Raw genomic sequence first — 7,992 nt, forward strand, 5'->3', positions numbered from 1 at the left:
GGCGGTGTGGTTGATGGAGGAGGTATGTCGGGGGTGGCCCTCAGCGGCCCCTCCTGTTGCCGCTCTTCTCCTGCAAACCCAGCAAGGTTAGCAGTAAAGATACACACCTCGATGCTCGCTACCAGGAAGTGAGTAACGGGCTCACGATGGGGGCTAGGTTTGGGGATGTGTTGTGGGCTGGGATCTGGGCTGATCGTGATTGTCTCTGATGCACCAGAGGTGCCTGCCGGGGGCTCGTCGCCCGCTGAGGTCTTGGCCTTCTTCGCCATCCTCTGCGCCAGCGTATCCGTGTCTCTGCGGGAACAAGTCAGGGCCAGATCAAATCAGATAAGGTAGCAAAACAGGGACTTGGGAGATGAAGAAATCAGTGAGGCGCTTACTCGTCTTCTTCTTTCAGCCTCCTCTCCCTCCTCGGGCTAAAAGAAGAGAGGCCAAAGTCGGCCTCTGGTATGGTGTCCGTACGAGGGGGTGAAGATGAAGACCTGGGCCGCTTTGCCGTGGCGGTGGCGACGGCCGCTGCTTCCCTTGCTGCCACAGCCGTGCGCCTCGTCTGGCGCATAGGTTGCGGCTGGGCCTCTTGCCGCTGTGCGGCCTTGCCGGCCGCCCCCTTGACGCGGACCTCTTCGTGCAAGGAGGCCTGCTGGGCTGGCTTGACGGAGCCAACCCGCCGAAGAAAACGCTTCTTCTTCCCCGGGACTGGGGGCTCCTCATGCGGCTCCTCCTCATCTGCCTCATCAGCCACCTCTTCGGCTATCTCCTCGGCAGAAGGGCCCCCGGCAACGGTGCCACTCTGCTCCCCGGCAGGCTCCTCCCGCCCGGCAAAGTCTTCTTCTGCATCGGCCTCTTCTCCCCGGAAGCCAACGCTGCCGGCCTCCTTGGCAAGGGCTGCCTCTTCCGCCCTGCTGGCAATGTACGCCACCTCCTCATCAGTGGTGGGGCAGATGAGCTGGGTTTCTTCCCGGATGGCCCTCTTCGACAAGTTGTCAAAAAACTTTTGCACCTACTCTGTGTCTGGCTCGGGCCAGGTCTGGTCAAGGCCATGGGCGTTGAACACCGGCATCATGGCAATGATGGAGGTCAGAGGGGAGTTGTTGCACAAAGGGATCACACCCGCCGGCAACCTGAGCGGCTTGTCAGCCTTGAGGTCGAACAACTTTTGCCAGAGAGCCGCATGCTGCATCACTGTCGAGGTGTTTTTCAGGCCGGGGCGCAGCCTCATGATGTCCGCCGCATTCCGATACTCCCAAGCTGGCCACCCCTTGTTCTGCAGAGGGGCGATGTGGCGGTGGAGGAAGTCGGCCCCAATCATCTCGATTGTGAGACCGGTGTCCTTGAGGCGAAGGATCCTAGTGGTTGCAACTGTGAGCTTCCCGTCTTGAGGGTCGAGGTCGCGCCAGTTGCCGCCGCAGATCAGTTTCGTCTGCCGGGGCATACAGAATGGCAGCGGGTCCTATTCCACAATCCAACACCACTTGCCCTGCCATTCATCCCACTTCTCCTTATGGGTCCCATCTGGGTACGTCTTCTTCATCAAGGCCCTCGGGATCTAGGTGATGCAGCCAGAAAGGGCCCCTCCAGGCTGGATGCGGGGGACGAAGTAGTGGCGGAAGAGCGCCATGTTGGGGACCACCCCGGCAAAGTTCTCGCAGAGGTGGGCAAAGGTGGCCATGCACGCCACGGCATTCGGCGTGAAGTCCAAGAGGTGGAATCCGAAGGTGCGCATGATGTCGATGAAGAAATCCGAAAATGGGGGGCAGAGTCCGCAGTAGAAGTAATCGACAAAGAAAGGGAATTTATCTGGGGCGGGCTTGGTGCAAGAAGCTGGGATGGCATGGGTGGCCGGGTGCTCTGTCGTCTCTCTCCCCCACATGCACAGGTATCGGTCCTTGAGCGCACGCGCGTCGAGCGTTGGAGCGAAGATGACGTGCTCCTTCCGCATCTTCACCAGCTCGCTCTCCGGCACCACTTCCCCCACGCTCTTCTTGGATGCTCCCTTGCCCTTGCTCGTTTTGGGCACCATAGCAGCCGAGGGAGGGCGGGGGACCGAGAGCGGTGAGGGCGCGGCGGCGGCGGACGGAGGAGGAAGCTTTGGTTTGGGCTCGAGGAAGAAGAAGAAGACGGCGATTCCTAGATTGGAATGGGCGAAGGGGGTAAATGAGCAGCACCCCTGCGGATTCCTCTTTTTATGGGGAAGGCGCGGGGCTGCCTCTTTACTGTTCGATGTGAAGGCGTTTTCGCAGGTGTGCTGCGACCGTTCCGTGCACGACCCCCATGTCGCGCACTCAATGCGGATCGTGGGGAAGCGCAACAGACGAGATGATTACAGCAGTTACCCCTGTCGGTGTCAAAACTGGCGGATCTCGGGTAGGGGGTCCCGAACTGTGCCTCTAAGGTCGATGGTAACAGGAGACAGGAGACACGATGTTTACCCAGGTTTGGGCCCTCTCTATGGAGGTAATACCCTACTTCCTGCTTGATTGATCTTGATAAATATGGGTATTACAAGAGTTGATCTACCTCGAGATCGTAATGGCTAAAACCCTAAGAGTCTAGCCTGTATGACTATGAGTCTTATTCTCTGTCCCCACGGACTAAGCCCTCCGGTTTATATAGACACCGAAGGGAACTAGGGTTGTACAAAGTCGGTTATAGAGAAAGGAATCTTCATATCAGGACGCCAAGCTTGCCTTCCACACCAAGGAGAGTCCTATCCGGACACGCGAGATAGTCTTCGGTCTTGTATCTTCACGGCCCATCAGTCCGGCCCACGTACCATAGTCCGGACGCCTGAAGACCCCCTAATCCAGGACTCCCTCCGTAGCCCCTAAACCAGGCTTCAATGACGAGGTATCCGGCGCGCAAATTGTCTTCGGCATTGCAAGGCAGGTTCCTTCTCCGAATACTCCAACACAGCCTTCGGACGCAACAAATGTGTCCGGCTCTGCAAAAAAAATCCCACACACAACCGCAGAGAGTATAATATTTCACGAGTCTAATCCGCTGACAACTTTTTCGTAATGCGACACCACATCACCACCCGGTCATTATTTCGAACCGTTTTTTGGCCTGCCGCTTCGAGACGCGGTCTCATTGGCACGTCTTGTCAAAGCAGAGATCGTGTCCCCTTATTGCGGGATTCTCATCAATACAGGCATGGGTAATCCAACCGTGTCGTTTGCACAGCCCTTGGGAATAGGCGAGTTTTAAGGCGAGTGGGGGCACTTGATATTCACGGCCTTTATAAGGAGGTAAGAATTCCCTTCTTTCACCCACGCCTTCTCCCTCTCTCTGTCCCTCCATTCTCGAGCTCTAGTGCCCAAGTCCTCACCTTTTCCGTCTCAAGAAAGCACTGAATCATGTCCGGATCTAGAGCACAAGGCAAGTGGATGGCCTCCTCCAGTAAGGAGAAGGACATCACCAATCTTCAGGAGGCCGGGTATCTGGCGAAAGAAATCGCCCACCGGCTTTCGGCCAAGGGGCAAATCGTCCCCACCCCGAAGCCCAATGAGAGGGTGGTGTTCATCCCCCATTTCGTCCGCAGGCTAGGGTTTCCTCTCCACCCTTTCCTCCGCGGACTCATGTTCTATTACGGGCTAGATTTCCACGATCTAGCCCCAAACTCCTTCCTCAACATCTCGGCATTTATTGTCGTGTGCGAGGCCTTCCTCCGCATTCCTCCCCACTTCGGACTGTGGCTCAAGATATTCAACGTGAAGCCGAAGGTGGTGGACGGTCAACATGCAGAGTGCGGAGGCGCCATGGTGAGCAAGATGCCCAACGTCACATGGCCCAAAGGTACCTTCATGGAGACTGTCAAGGAGTGGCAGAAACTATGGTTCTACATCACAGAGCCTCGCAATGCCACCTGGGCCGCGGCTCCCGAATTCAAGCCGGTGCCCCAATGCGGCTCACCTCCTGGCTAGAGAAGGGCCTGAATTGGCCTTCGTCAGACGAGATGATAGTGCTACAAATGCGTATTCAGAGCATGGTGGACAAGAACATCAAGCTTGTCAACGTGATCCAGGGGATGCTAGTTCACCGGATCCTTCCATGCCAGAGCCGTACTTGCCATTTATGGGAGTTCGATCCGGCCAAGCACCGGACTTTGCAACAGTTCTTCGGAACCACGCACGAGGACATCTGGAAGGTGCTTTTCACGGGTAAGGAGATTCCTCCGGCGACGACCGAGGACCGTGGGCGTGCCCTAGCCCATCCCGCCAGTCCGGTAAGTTTTTTCCCGTTTCAAGATGCATCCTTTACTTGCTTGTTCAGTGGAGATACTTAAGCTTCACCATTCATCCTTCAGGGCTGGACGAAGAAGGCGGAGTGGATTCGGTGTTCAGCTCCGCTGCCTGAGGAACCAGCCATCCCACCCTTGGCAAAGACGCTGGTTCTGGTGCCCTACAAGGCGCTGGAGAAGAAGGCCAAGGGGGCCAAAAGTGGCCCTCGTCGCAAGGGTGCTTCGGATGTGACGTCCGAAGACGACGAGACTCCCTCCTCCACCGCCGAGGGCGACGATGAGGAGGAGGAGAGAAATTCTCCCCCTGAGGGGGGAAGGAAAAAGAGGGCGGCCTCCACGAACCTGGAGGCGGAGGCGTCCAAGAGGGGGAAGAGCTCCCTCGCAGAAAACTCTGCGTGGGATGTCGAAAGTAGCCCAGAGCGACGCCCCCGAAGCAAGCCCCTGGCCGAGTCGTGAGTACTAAAAACCCGTATACGTCCATGTATCCGGCCCTTCCACTTCATGGTATTAACATCTTAAATTATGCTATTGCAGTCCGGCCCATGACAGCTCCCTGCGATCCTCGTCAGGAGGTTCACTGGATTCAAAGGCGATGGCCAGCGAGTTACCGTCGGCCGCTCACTATCCCAAGGCCAAGGGCGATGCTGAGGTGCTGCCCCGAAGGACCTTCCCAGGCCAGGAGGAGGTTCAGGAGGCCGTCGGGAGGCGCCGGAGGGCGAAACCTCGGTCGCTAGACACATGGGGGAGCAAATCTCCATGGAGACTGGCGATGGGGGCCATGTTCAGTTCGGACCCCAGCCGAATACAGTTTCGGAGACCTATACGGCTCCGGAATCCAGCGAGCAGCCTCCTTCGAGAGAAGGAGGTGTGCCTATCTGGCCGGTGGCCTCTGTCCAACCAGAGGCACCGGATAATCTACTGGAAGCGCTACGGGGCACTTCCATTGTGGATGAACACCGTATCCTTATGGGTATGGTGGTTGAGAGGGTTCAGTCCGTCAAGAGCGGACTGACCGAAGCCTGCAGCAGCCTGCTGACAGGTTTTGAGGTAAACAACGCGAAAGAGAAAATCCTAGTATACACAGTAGCCCCTGAGACACTGTTCGGGTTTCGGAAAGAAAAACCGGAGAGAGGATCAAGTAATTTTTGCAGGGAACTAACTAAATATGTCTTATGTCAATAAGGAGGTGTCATTGCTGGCCGCAACCTCTCATGCTGCAGAGGTCTCCAGACTAAAGCAGAGGTTGGAGCAGACCGAAGAAGAGCTCAGCCTTGTAAAAAGGCAGCTGGAGGACAAGCAAGGTGTGTTGTGACTTGCTGTATATTCGAAAAGAATGAATGACGTGTGTTGACCGTAGTGCCATGATATTTGTAGGAGCGGCGACCGAGGTCGAGGTCCTTAAAAAGGCCCTGGCCGAGGCCAAGGAGAAAGCTGCCAAGGAACGAGCCGCCCGTGAGAAGCACGAGGACAGGCTTGATGAGGTCCAGCAAGAGCTCCAGGATGCCGTGAAGAAATGCGAGACCTTGGAGCGCGATGTTTCGGCTCAAGAGTCCGAACTCGCCAAGGCTCACCAAAGCGTGGAAGAGGCCCGGGTTGAAGCCCAGGGCGCCCTCCAGGAGATCCAAGAGGCCAAGAAAATTGCGGCGGGTAAGGCGTTTAGTATGCAAAGCAAGTATGTGGAGAAGAGGTATTTCTTACTAACCCGGATTTGGACTTCTCCAGGGGCGTTTGCGGATCTGCCGCGCAGTGTTTCTGATGCTGCGGAGTTCTTCCGAGCCGAAGAAGGGAGCTCAACGGAGAAACTATTCTGTTTGCAATATCTTGCGCCAGAACATCCAGTGCCCTTTAGCGATCAGCTAAAACAGCTGGTCGAGCTGCATAGGGTGGCCGAACTGGCCATGAAGGACTTAATAATCCGGATGTGGCCTGCCGAAGCTATACCCAGCAGCTACTTCGGGCTTGTGAAGCGGCTGGTGAATGCCTGCCCTCGGCTGGACGTCATCAAGAGGTCGGTCTGCATCGAGGGCGCGCGCATGGCCTTCGCTCGCATCAAGGTGCAGTGGGCGAAGATGAACACCGTCAAGCTTGCGACGGAGAGACCACCTGAGGGCAAGGAGCACTGCACGCCCGGGCGTTATTTTGAACACGTCCTGGAGGGGTCTCGTATGTGGCGACGCAATCTGCGCAAGACATTATCTTCGAATGAATACATTCCTGTTGTCTTTGCCTTGTATGATGAAACAAAGTCGTTATGTAATTTAATGTTTGTTTAATATTTTACCTCCTGTGCGGCCGTGTTTATTAAATTTTGAGAGATGGCCAGTCATCGGCTTCAGCCCCCACGTAGGTAGTACGAGGGTGTTCGGGATGGAATCTAAACACTCTTGATCCAATTTGTTTGGTCCTTGAAGGAGGTGTTTAGCGCAACGAACTAGGCAATCGGACTATGTGGCTTTATCACCCTCACTTAGCCATAGGAGTTCTACAATAAATATTTAGGCGCAGCCCCTAGTATCCGAACTAGGGTACTGTAAACACCTGATTGGGTAAGAGCCGATTCGTCGCACAATGCGGAAAAAATCGCTAAAGATTTGAAACCTCCGAAGAGCTGACCGGCTCTCGCCGCATCATGACAGTCAGTTTTCGGCTTTCTCTACTGAGGTGCTCATCCGGATAAACCAGGACACAATCGCAGTAGTTCTCCCTTTACTACCCTAGCCGATATAGTGGAATGTAAGGTAGTAAGCACAGGTGCCGGGCAACCCAACTATTGACCAAAGACATGATTCGGAGCCAATGCATATAATGCTAAATTCGGGGTGCCGAACTGTATTGTAAAAAGTGTCCAGACTTTGTTGTCATATTATGGGTCGCAATGAAGCCCCTGGCAGATTAAAGCGTACCAAAGTGTACGGGTGCAACTTGAGAAGATTATCAAAAAAGGAAAAAAGGTAGTAAGCTAGTGCCGCAAAAGTTAGGCCGCAAGCTGTTCCCCTTATAGTTTGATTGATGCGTCAAAGCGTATTTCTACAAGTTGTGCAATAAGAAATCGGGCTATTTAACATGCCACAACCAAGGGAGAGCTGCGTGCGGGTCCTGAAGACAGGTAGAGTGGCCGTTAACACTACAAAAAAAATACACTTCCGTGATGATACGTGTTTGTCACAATAGGTCGCATTTTTTGTCATGCATGTACATCCATGACAATTTTATGACAGAATCAAGATAGTCATACCTGTGCTGTCGTAGAAGTGTTCCATGACATTACCAAAATTATCATCACGGAAGTGTCCACTTCCATGATGATAAATCGCGCATCACAGAAGTGCTTTCGTCAAGGGTGACCGATACGTGGCATCCATCGTAACAGAACGCCGTTAAGCTATCGGGTCCGGTTTTGGATCCGATAACCCGCTAACAGCCCTGACCGATGGGGATTTTCCACGTGTAAAATCATCATTGGTTGGAGGAAACACATGTAGGCTCACCGTTGGGACAGATGTCATCCACTCATTGGACTGAAGGCGCCTATGATACGCCGACACGTGGCACGGTCGAACAGAGGCCCATTCCTGCGAAAAGGCCGGCCCGTTTGACTTGGTCAAAAGGTGGCGGGCCGGCCCACGGAAAGCCTGTTAACGGCCTGTTCGCATATAGCCCATTTATAGCCCACTAACCCAGGGCCCGTTACGACCTATCCGAATTAGGCCCTGTAGCGTCATCTGGGCCATCCAATATGATTCCAGCCCATT

Source organism: Triticum aestivum, chromosome 1D (assembly GCF_018294505.1).
Source record: "Triticum aestivum cultivar Chinese Spring chromosome 1D, IWGSC CS RefSeq v2.1, whole genome shotgun sequence".
Classification (NCBI taxonomy): domain Eukaryota; kingdom Viridiplantae; phylum Streptophyta; class Magnoliopsida; order Poales; family Poaceae; genus Triticum; species Triticum aestivum.